We start from the raw sequence: 13,225 nt of genomic DNA on the forward strand, positions 1-13,225 counted from the left end.
TTTGAATTGGTAACCTACTGCTCTTCTTAGTGTGTGTGTGCTCTGAATGTTCAAGTGTTTCTCAGTATATCTCCTGTCTGTCAGGTCTGTGTGTCAGTCAGTACCTCATCAGAGAGCATTCCTCTGACCGGAGCCCCTGCTGCTTCACCTGACTGACAGCGTAGTCTGACTATAGGAAGGGAGAAGTCTCCAATTGTGGCTCTCACTAACAAGCTACTGTCCTGAATTCTGGGAAATACCAAAGCATGAAAGGTTGCTTAAGGTCGTTAGTATCGGGGTAAGGATGTATTGAAGGTAGTGAGTCAATTAAAGGTATGTCTGTAGTTGTGAATGTAGAACAGTGACCCTGAGATATCTGGTAGGGCTGTCTAAGGAGTAATGGCTGTGTGGTAGTGACTACTAGTGAGTGTATAGCAGTGATCCAGAGGTATCTGGTAGGATTTGGTCTCTGCCACTCCCCTTAGTTAATAAGGCCCCTATGGAGTTCCCCTGCAGCAGACCCCGGGAAACCCTGTGTCAATATTCTGATATCGTCTTAGCTAAATATGCTTCCACTAAGACATACTGGTACACTACAGACCAAATAGTTTGACATACTATTAAGGTGTTTTCATACTTGGTCCTTTCAGACAATTTTTGTGAACTCAGTGCGGTTCGCTTATTTTTTGTGTGCAGTGTGAACACTCCAAAGGAACTCCGACCCCTCAAAAGAGCCCCCAAAGCAAACTGAACTGAAACCATCTCGAGAGGTGGTCTGAGTTCGGTTTGCTTGAATTCCGTGATCCGGTTCCCTTTTTTAGGGCAATGTGAACACAAAACCCCAGGTTTGCTTGTCGTTATTCCCGCACCACACACTAGACTACTGCAACACCGTTTCCCCTGCCATAACCCCTCACACTAGACTACTGCCATAACCCCTCACACTAGACTACTGCAACACTGTTTCCCCTGACATAACCCCTCACACTAGACTACTGCAACACCGTTTCCCCTGCCATAACCCCTCACACTAGACTACTGCAACACTGTTTCCCCTGACATAACCCCTCACACTAAACTACTGCAACACCGTTTCCCCTGCCATAACCCCTCACACTAGACTACTGCCATAGCCCCTCACACTAGACTACTGCAACACTGTTTCCCCTGACATAACCCCTCACACCAGACTACTGCAACACTGTTTCCCCTGCCATTACCCCTCACACTAGACTACTGCAACACTCTTTCCCCTGACATAACCCCTCACACTAGACTACTGCCATAACTCCTCACATTAGACTACTGCAACACCGTTTCCCCAGACATAACCCCTCACACTAGACAACTGCCATAACACCTCACACTAGACTACTGCAACACTGTTTCCCCTGCCATAACCCCTCACACTAGACACACTAGACTACCGCAACACTGTTTCCCATGCCACAACCCCTCACACTAGACTACTGCAACACTGTTTCCCCTGTCATAACCGCTCACACTAGACTTCTGCAACACTGTTTCCCCTGACATAACCCCTCACAGTAGACTACTGCAACACTGTTTCCCCTGCCATAACAACTCACACTAGACTACTGCAACACTGTTTTCCCTGACATAACCCCCCACACTTGACTACTGCAACATTGTTTACCCTGACATAACCCCTCACACTAAACTAATGCAACACTGTTTCCCCTGTCATCACCCCTCACACTAGACTATTGCAACACTGTTTCCCTTGACATAACCCCTCACACTAGACTACTGCAACACTGTGTCCCCTGCCATAACCCCTCACACTAGACTACTGCAACACCGTTTCCCCAGACATAACCCCTCACACTAGACACACTAGACTACCGCAAAACTGTTTCCCATGCCACAACCCCTCACGCTAGACTACTGCAACACTATTTCCCCTGTCATAACCGCTCACACTAGACTACTGCAACACTGTTTCCCCTGCCATAACCCCTCACACTAGACACACTAGACTACCGCAAAACTGTTTCCCATGCCACAACCCCTCACGCTAGACTACTGCAACACTATTTCCCCTGTCATAACCGCTCACACTAGACTACTGCAACACTGTTTCCCCTGACATAACCCCTCACAGTAGACTACTGCAACACTGTTTCCCCTGCCATAACCCCTCACACTAGACTACTGCAACACTGTTTCCCCTGCCATAACCCCTCACACTAGACTACTGCAACACTGTTTCCCCTGACATAACCCCTCACACTAGACTACTGCCATAACCCCTCACATTAGACTACTGCAACACCGTTTTCCCAGACATAACCCCTCACACTAGACAACTGCCATAACACCTCACACTAGACTACTGCAACACTGTTTCCCCTGCCATAACAACTCACACTAGACTACTGCAACACTGTTTCCCCTGACATAACCCCTCACACTAGACTACTGCAACACCGTTTCCCCTGCCATAACCCCTCACACTAGACTACTGCCATAGCCCCTCACACTAGACTACTGCAACACTGTTTCCCCTGACATAACCCCTCACACCAGACTACTGCAACACTGTTTCCCCTGCCATTACCCCTCACACTAGACTACTGCAACACTCTTTCCCCTGACATAACCCCTCACACTAGACTACTGCCATAACTCCTCACATTAGACTACTGCAACACCGTTTCCCCAGACATAACCCCTCACACTAGACAACTGCCATAACACCTCACACTAGACTACTGCAACACTGTTTCCCCTGCCATAACCCCTCACACTAGACACACTAGACTACCGCAACACTGTTTCCCATGCCACAACCCCTCACACTAGACTACTGCAACACTGTTTCCCCTGTCATAACCGCTCACACTAGACTTCTGCAACACTGTTTCCCCTGACATAACCCCTCACAGTAGACTACTGCAACACTGTTTCCCCTGCCATAACAACTCACACTAGACTACTGCAACACTGTTTTCCCTGACATAACCCCCCACACTTGACTACTGCAACATTGTTTACCCTGACATAACCCCTCACACTAAACTAATGCAACACTGTTTCCCCTGTCATCACCCCTCACACTAGACTATTGCAACACTGTTTCCCTTGACATAACCCCTCACACTAGACTACTGCAACACTGTGTCCCCTGCCATAACCCCTCACACTAGACTACTGCAACACCGTTTCCCCAGACATAACCCCTCACACTAGACACACTAGACTACCGCAAAACTGTTTCCCATGCCACAACCCCTCACGCTAGACTACTGCAACACTATTTCCCCTGTCATAACCGCTCACACTAGACTACTGCAACACTGTTTCCCCTGCCATAACCCCTCACACTAGACACACTAGACTACCGCAAAACTGTTTCCCATGCCACAACCCCTCACGCTAGACTACTGCAACACTATTTCCCCTGTCATAACCGCTCACACTAGACTACTGCAACACTGTTTCCCCTGACATAACCCCTCACAGTAGACTACTGCAACACTGTTTCCCCTGCCATAACCCCTCACACTAGACTACTGCAACACTGTTTCCCCTGCCATAACCCCTCACACTAGACTACTGCAACACTGTTTCCCCTGACATAACCCCTCACACTAGACTACTGCCATAACCCCTCACATTAGACTACTGCAACACCGTTTTCCCAGACATAACCCCTCACACTAGACAACTGCCATAACACCTCACACTAGACTACTGCAACACTGTTTCCCCTGCCATAACAACTCACACTAGACTACTGCAACACTGTTTTCCCTGACCTAACCCCTCACACTTGACTACTGCAACATGGTTTCCCCTGACATAACCCCTCACACTAAACTAATGCAACACTGTTTCCCCTGTCATAACCCCTCACACTAGACTACTGCAACACTGTTTCCCCTGCCATAACCCCTCACACTAGACTACTGCAACACCGTTTCCCCAGACATAACCCCTCACACTAGACAACTGCTATAACACTTCACACTAGACTATTGCCATAACCCCTCACACTAGACTACTGCCATAACCCCTCACACTAGACTACTGCAACACCGTTTCCCCTGACATAACCCCTCACAGTAGACTACTGCAAAACTGTTTCCCCTGCCATAACCCCTCACACTAGACTACTGCAACACTGTTTCCACTGACATAACCCCTCACACTAGACTACTGCCATAACCCCTCACACTAGACTACTGCAACACCGTTTCCCCATACATAACCCCTCACACTAGACTACTGCAACAATGTTTCCCCTGCCATAACCCCTCACACTAGACTACTGCAAAACTGTTTCCCATGACATAACCCCTCACATTAGACTCCTGCATCACTGTTTCCCCTGACATAACCCCTCACACTAGACTACTGCAACACTGTTTCACCTGACATAACCCCTCACACTAGACTACTGCCATAACCCCTCACACTAGACTACTGCAAAACTGTTTCCCATGACATAACCCCTCACATTAGACTCCTGCATCACTGTTTCCCCTGACATAACCCCTCACACTAGACTACTGCAACACTGTTTCACCTGACATAACCCCTCACACTAGACTACTGCAACACTATTTCCCCTGCCATAACCCCTCACACTAGACTACTGCAACACTATTTCCCCTGCCATAACCCCTCACACTAGACTACAGCAACACGGTTTCCCCTGTCATAACCCCTCACACTAGACTAATGCAACACTGTTTCCCCTGACATAACCCCTCACATTAGACTCCTGCATCACTGTTTCCCTTGACATAACCCCTCACACTAGACTACTGCAACACTGTTTCCCCTGACATAACCCCTCACACTAGACTACTGCCATAACCACTCACACTAGACTACTGCAACACCGTTTCCCCAGACATAACCCCTCACACTAGACTACTGCCATAACCCCTCACACTAGACTACTGCAACACTGTTTCCCCTGCCATAACCCCTCACACTAGACTACTGCCATAACCTTTCACACTAGACTACTGCTACACTGTATCCCCTGACATAACCCCTCACACTAGACTACTGCAACACCGTTTCCCCTGACATAACCCCTCACAGTAGACTACTGCAACACTGTTTCCCCTGCCATAACCCCTCACACTAGACTACTGCAACACTGTTACCCCTGACATAACCCCTCACACTAGACTACTGCCATAACCCCTCACACTAGACTACTGCAACACCGTTTCCCCAGACATAACCCCTCACACTAGACTACTGCAACAATGTTTAACCCTGCCAAAACTCCTCACACTAGACTACTTCAATACTGTTTCCCCTTCCATAATCCCTCACACTAGACTACTGCAACATTGTTTTCCCTGCCATTTCCCCTCACACTAGACTACTGCCATAACCCCTCACACTAGATTACTGCAACACTGTTTCCACTGCCATAACCCCTCAAACTACATTACTGGAACACTGTTTCCCCTGACATAACCCCTCACACTAGACTACTGCAACACTGTTTCCCCTGCCATATCCCCTCACACTAGACTACATCAACACGGTTTCCCCTGACATAACCCCTCACACTAGACTACTGCAACACCGTTTCCCCTGACATAACCCCTCACAGTAGACTACTGCAACACTGTTTCCCCTGCCATAACCCCTCACACTAGACTACTGCAACACTGTTTCCCCTGACATAACCCCTCACACTAGACTACTGCCATAACCCCTCACACTAGACTACTGCAACACCGTTTCCCCAGACATAACCCCTCACACTAGACTACTGCAACAATGTTTAACCCTGCCAAAACTCCTCACACTAGACTACTTCAATACTGTTTCCCCTTCCATAATCCCTCACACTAGACTACTGCAACATTGTTTTCCCTGCCATTTCCCCTCACACTAGACTACTGCCATAACCCCTCACACTAGATTACTGCAACACTGTTTCCACTGCCATAACCCCTCAAACTACATTACTGGAACACTGTTTCCCCTGACATAACCCCTCACACTAGACTACTGCAACACTGTTTCCCCTGCCATATCCCCTCACACTAGACTACATCAACATGGTTTCCCCTGACATAACCCCTCACACTAGACTACAGCAACACTGTTTCCCCTGACATAACCCCTCACACTAGACTACTGCATTACTGTTTCCCCTGACATAACCCCTCACACTACACTACTGCAACACTGTTTCCCCTGACATAACCCCTCACACTAGACTACTGCAAAATTGTTTCCCCTGCCATAACCCCTCACATTAGACTACTGCAACACTGTTTCCCTTGACATAACCCCTCACCTTAGACTACTGCAACACTGTTTCCCCTGCCATAACCCCTCACACTAGACTACTGCCATAACCCCTCACACTAGACTACTGCCATAACCCCACACTAGACTACTGCAACACTGTTTCCCCTGCCATAACCCCTCACAATAGACTACTGCCATAACCCTTCACACTAGACTACTTTTACACTGTTTCCCCTGACATAACCCCTCAAATTAGACTACTGCATTACTGTTTCCCCTGACATAACCTATCACACTAGACTACTGCAGCATTGTTTCCCCTGACATAACCACTCACACTAGACTACTGCAACACTGTTTCCCCTGCCATAACCCCTCACACTAGACTACTGCAACACTGTTTCCCCTGACATAACCCCTCACACTAGACTACTGCCATAACCCCTCACACTAGACTACTGCAACACCGTTTCCCCAGACATAACCCCTCACACTAGACTACTGCAACAATGTTTAACCCTGCCAAAACTCCTCACACTAGACTACTTCAATACTGTTTCCCCTTCCATAATCCCTCACACTAGACTACTGCAACATTGTTTTCCCTGCCATTTCCCCTCACACTAGACTACTGCCATAACCCCTCACACTAGATTACTGCAACACTGTTTCCACTGCCATAACCCCTCAAACTACATTACTGGAACACTGTTTCCCCTGACATAACCCCTCATACTAGACTACTGCAACACTGTTTCCCCTGCCATATCCCCTCACACTAGACTACATCAACACGGTTTCCCCTGACATAACCCCTCACACTAGACTACAGCAACACTGTTTCCCCTGACATAACCCCTCACACTAGACTACTGCATTACTGTTTCCCCTGACATAACCCCTCACACTACACTACTGCAACACTGTTTCCCCTGACATAACCCCTCACACTAGACTACTGCAAAATTGTTTCCCCTGCCATAACCCCTCACATTAGACTACTGCAACACTGTTTCCCTTGACATAACCCCTCACCTTAGACTACTGGAACACTGTTTCCCCTGCCATAACCCCTCACACTAGACTACTGCCATAACCCCTCACACTAGACTACTGCCATAACCCCACACTAGACTACTGCAACACTGTTTCCCCTGCCATAACCCCTCACAATAGACTACTGCCATAACCCTTCACACTAGACTACTTTTACACTGTTTCCCCTGACATAACCCCTCAAATTAGACTACTGCATTACTGTTTCCCCTGACATAACCTATCACACTAGACTACTGCAGCATTGTTTCCCCTGACATAACCACTCACACTAGACTACTGCAACACTGTTTCCCCTGCCATAACCCCTCACACTAGACTACTGCCATAACCCCTCACACTAGACTACTGCAACACCGTTTCCCCAGACATAACCCCTCACACTAGACTACTGCAACAATGTTTCCCCTGCCATAACCCCTCACACTAGACTACTGCAAAACTGTTTCCCCTGACATAACCCCTCACACTAGACTACTGCATTACTGTTTCCCCTGACATAACCTATCACACTAGACTACTGCAGCATTGTTTCCCCTGACATAACCACTCACACTAGACTACTGCAACACTGTTTCCCCTGCCATAACCCCTCACACTAGACTACTGCCATAACCCCTCACACTAGACTACTGCAAAACTGTTTCCCCTGACATAACCCCTCACATTAGACTCCTGCATCACTGTTTCCCCTGACATAACCCCTCACACTAGACTACTGCAACACTGTTTCACCTGACATAACCCCTCACACTAGACTACTGCAACACTGTTTCCCCTGACATAACCCCTCACACTAGACTACTGCAAAACTGTTTCCCCTGACATAACCCCTCACATTAGACTCCTGCATCACTGTTTCCCCTGACATAACCCCTCACACTAGACTACTGCAACACTGTTTCACCTGACATAACCCCTCACACTAAACTAATGCAACACTGTTTCCCCTGCCATAACCCCTCACACTAGACTACAGCAACACGGTTTCCCCTGTCATAACCCCTCACACTAGACTACTGCAACACTGTTTCCGCTGACATAACCCCTCACACTAGACTACTGCATTACTGTTTCCCCTGCCATAACCCCTCACACTAGACTACTGCAACACTGTTTCCCTTGACATAACCCCTCACACTAGACTACTGCAAAATTGTTTCCCCTGCCATAACCCCTCACACTAGACTACTGCAACACTGTTTCCCCTGACATAACCCCTCACACTACACTACTGCAACACTGTTTCCCCTGCCATAACCCCTCACACTAGACTACTGGAACACCGTTTCCCCTGACATAACCTCTCACACTAGACTACTGCAACACTGTTTCCCTTGTCATAACCCCTCACACTAGACTACTGCAACACTGTTTCCCCTGCCATAACCCCTCACACTAGACTACTGCCATAACCCCTCACACTAGACTACTGCCATAACCCCACACTAGACTACTGCAACACTGTTTCCCCTGCCATAACCCCTCACAATAGACTACTGCCATAACCCTTCACACTAGACTACTTTGACACTGTTTCCCCTGACATAACCCCTCACACTAGACTACAGCAACACGGTTTCCCCTGTCATAACCCCTCACACTAGACTACTGCAACACTGTTTCCGCTGACATAACCCCTCACACTAGACTACTGCAACACTGTTTCCCCTGCCATAACCCCTCACACTAGACTACTGCAACACTGTTTCCCCTGACATAACCCCTCACACTAGACTACTGCCATAACTCCTCAAACTAGACTACTGCAAAACCGTTTCCCCAGACATAACCCCTCACACTAGACTACTGCCATAACCCCTCACACTAGACTACTGCAACACCGTTTCCCCTGACATAACCCCTCACATTAGACTACTGCAACACTGTTTCCCCTGCCATAACCCCTCACACTAGACTACTGCAACACTGTTTTCCCTGACATAACCCCTCACACTTGACTACTGCAACATTGTTTCCCCTGACATAACCACTCACACTAAACTAATTCAACACTGTTTCCCCTGCCATAACCCCTCACGCTAGACTACAGCAACACGGTTTCCCCTGTCATAACCCCTCACACTAGACTACTGCAACACTGTTTCCCCTGACATAACCCCTCACACTAGACTACTGCAACACTGTTTCCCCTGACAAAACCCCTCACACTAGACTACTGCAACACTGTTTCCCCTGACATAACCCCTCACACTAGACTACTGCCATAACCCCTCACACTAGACTACTGCAACACCGTTTCCCCAGACATAACCCCTCACACTAGACTACTGCCATAACCCCTCACACTAGACTACTGCAACACTGTTTCCCCTGCCATAACTCCTAACACTAGACTACTGAAACACTGTTTCCCCTACCATAACCCTTCACACTAGACTACTGCAACACTGTTTCCCCTGACATAACCCCTCACACTAGACTACTGCCATAACCCCTCACACTAGACTACTGCAACACCGTTTCCCCAGACATAACCCCTCACACTAGACTACTGCCATAACCCCTCACACTAGACTACCGCAACACTGTTTCCCATGCCACAACCCCTCACACTAGACTACTGAAACACTGTTTCCCCTACCATAACCCTTCACACTAGACTACAGCAACACGGTTTCCCCTGTCATAACCCCTCACACTAGACTACTGCAACACTGTTTCCCCTGACATAACCCCTCACAGTAGACTACTGCAACACTGTTACCCCTGCAATAACCCCTCACACTAGACTACTGCAACACTGTTTCCCCTGACATAACCCCTCACACTAGACTACTGCCATAACCCCTCACACTAGACCACTGCAACACCGTTTCCCCAGACATAACCCCTCACACTAGACTACTGCAACAATGTTTCCCCTGCCATAACCCCTCACACTAGACTACTGCAAAACTCTTTCCCCTGCTATAACCCCTCACACTAGACTACTGCAAAACTGTTTCCCCTGACATAACCCCTCACATTAGACTCCTGCATCACTGTTTCCCCTGACATAACCCCTCACACTAGACTACTGCAACACTGTTTCACCTGACATAACCCCTCACCTTAGACTACTGCAACACTGTTTCCCCTGCCATAACCCCTCACACTAGACTACTGCAACACTGTTTCCCCTGACATAACCCCTCACACTGGACTTCTGCAGCACCATTTCCCCAGACATAACCCCTCACACTAGACTACTGCAACACTGTTTCCCCGGTCATAACCCCTCACACTAGTCTACTGCAACACTGTTTCCCCTGACATAACCCCTCACACTAGACTACTGCAACACTGTTTCCCCTGCCATAACCCCTCACACTAGACTACTGCAACACTGTTTCCCCTGACATAACCCCTCACACTAGACTACTGCCATAACTCCTCAAACTAGACTACTGCAAAATCGTTTCCCCAGACATAACCCCTCACACTAGACTACTGCCATAACCCCTCACACTAGACTACTGCAACACCGTTTCCCCTGACATAACCCCTCACATTAGACTACTGCAACACTGTTTCCCCTGCCATAACCCCTCACACTAGACTACTGCAACACTGTTTTCCCTGACATAACCCCTCACACTTGACTACTGCAACACTGTTTCCCCTGACATAACCCCTCACACTGGACTTCTGCAGCACCATTTCCCCAGACATAACCCCTCACACTAGACTACTGCAACACTGTTTCCCCGGTCATAACCCCTCACACTAGACTACTGCAACACTGTTTCCCCTGACATAACCCCTCACACTAGACTACTGCAACACTGTTTCCCCTGCCATAACCCCTCACACTAGACTACTGCAACACTGTTTCCCCTGACATAACCCCTCTCACTAGACTACTGCCATAACTCCTCAAACTAGACTACTGCAAAACCGTTTCCCCAGACATAACCCCTCACACTAGACTACTGCCATAACCCCTCACACTAGACTACTGCAACACCGTTTCCCCTGCCATAACCCTTCACACTAGACTACTTTGACACTGTTTCCCCTGACATAACCCCTCACACTAGACTACAGCAACACGGTTTCCCCTGTCATAACCCCTCACACTAGACTACTGCAACACTGTTTCCGCTGACATAACCCCTCACACTAGACTACTGCAACACTGTTTCCCCTGCCATAACCCCTCACACTAGACTACTGCAACACTGTTTCCCCTGACATAACCCCTCACACTAGACTACTGCCATAACTCCTCAAACTAGACTACTGCAAAACCGTTTCCCCAGACATAACCCCTCACACTAGACTACTGCCATAACCCCTCACACTAGACTACTGCAACACCGTTTCCCCTGACATAACCCCTCACATTAGACTACTGCAACACTGTTTCCCCTGCCATAACCCCTCACACTAGACTACTGCAACACTGTTTTCCCTGACATAACCCCTCACACTTGACTACTGCAACATTGTTTCCCCTGACATAACCACTCACACTAAACTAATTCAACACTGTTTCCCCTGCCATAACCCCTCACGCTAGACTACAGCAACACGGTTTCCCCTGTCATAACCCCTCACACTAGACTACTGCAACACTGTTTCCCCTGACATAACCCCTCACACTAGACTACTGCAACACTGTTTCCCCTGACATAACCCCTCACACTAGACTACTGCAACACTGTTTCCCCTGACATAACCCCTCACACTAGACTACTGCCATAACCCCTCACACTAGACTACTGCAACACCGTTTCCCCAGACATAACCCCTCACACTAGACTACTGCCATAACCCCTCACACTAGACTACTGCAACACTGTTTCCCCTGCCATAACTCCTAACACTAGACTACTGAAACACTGTTTCCCCTACCATAACCCTTCACACTAGACTACTGCAACACTGTTTCCCCTGACATAACCCCTCACACTAGACTACTGCCATAACCCCTCACACTAGACTACTGCAACACCGTTTCCCCAGACATAACCCCTCACACTAGACTACTGCCATAACCCCTCACACTAGACTACCACAACACTGTTTCCCATGCCACAACCCCTCACACTAGTCTACTGAAACACTGTTTCCCCTACCATAACCCTTCACACTAGACTACAGCAACACGGTTTCCCCTGTCATAACCCCTCACACTAGACTACTGCAACACTGTTTCCCCTGACATAACCCCTCACAGTAGACTACTGCAACACTGTTACCCCTGCAATAACCCCTCACACTAGACTACTGCAACACTGTTTCCCCTGACATAACCCCTCACACTAGACTACTGCCATAACCCCTCACACTAGACCACTGCAACACCGTTTCCCCAGACATAACCCCTCACACTAGACTACTGCAACAATGTTTCCCCTGCCATAACCCCTCACACTAGACTACTGCAAAACTCTTTCCCCTGCTATAACCCCTCACACTAGACTACTGCAAAACTGTTTCCCCTGACATAACCCCTCACATTAGACTCCTGCATCACTGTTTCCCCTGACATAACCCCTCACACTAGACTACTGCAACACTGTTTCACCTGACATAACCCCTCACCTTAGACTACTGCAACACTGTTTCCCCTGCCATAACCCCTCACACTAGACTACTGCAACACTGTTTCCCCTGACATAACCCCTCACACTGGACTTCTGCAGCACCATTTCCCCAGACATAACCCCTCACACTAGACTACTGCAACACTGTTTCCCCGGTCATAACCCCTCACACTAGACTACTGCAACACTGTTTCCCCTGACATAACCCCTCACACTAGACTACTGCAACACTGTTTCCCCTGCCATAACCCCTCACACTAGACTACTGCAACACTGTTTCCCCTGACATAACCCCTCACACTAGACTACTGCCATAACTCCTCAAACTAGACTACTGCAAAACCGTTTCCCCAGACATAACCCCTCACACTAGACTACTG

At 48.3% G+C, this 13,225-nt stretch overlaps 1 pseudogene across 1 annotated transcript in view; it reads left to right on the forward strand.

Annotated features, from left to right (window-relative positions):
* LOC311107235 (eukaryotic translation initiation factor 3 subunit H-like) overlaps positions 1 to 13,225 on the forward strand; it is a 160,276-nt pseudogene that overhangs the window by 729 nt on the left and 146,322 nt on the right. The gene's annotated exons all lie outside the window — the stretch shown is intronic.

The sequence above is a fragment of the Coregonus lavaretus genome (genome assembly GCF_964263955.1).
Source record: "Coregonus lavaretus genome assembly, chromosome: 3".
Taxonomy (NCBI): domain Eukaryota; kingdom Metazoa; phylum Chordata; class Actinopteri; order Salmoniformes; family Salmonidae; genus Coregonus; species Coregonus lavaretus.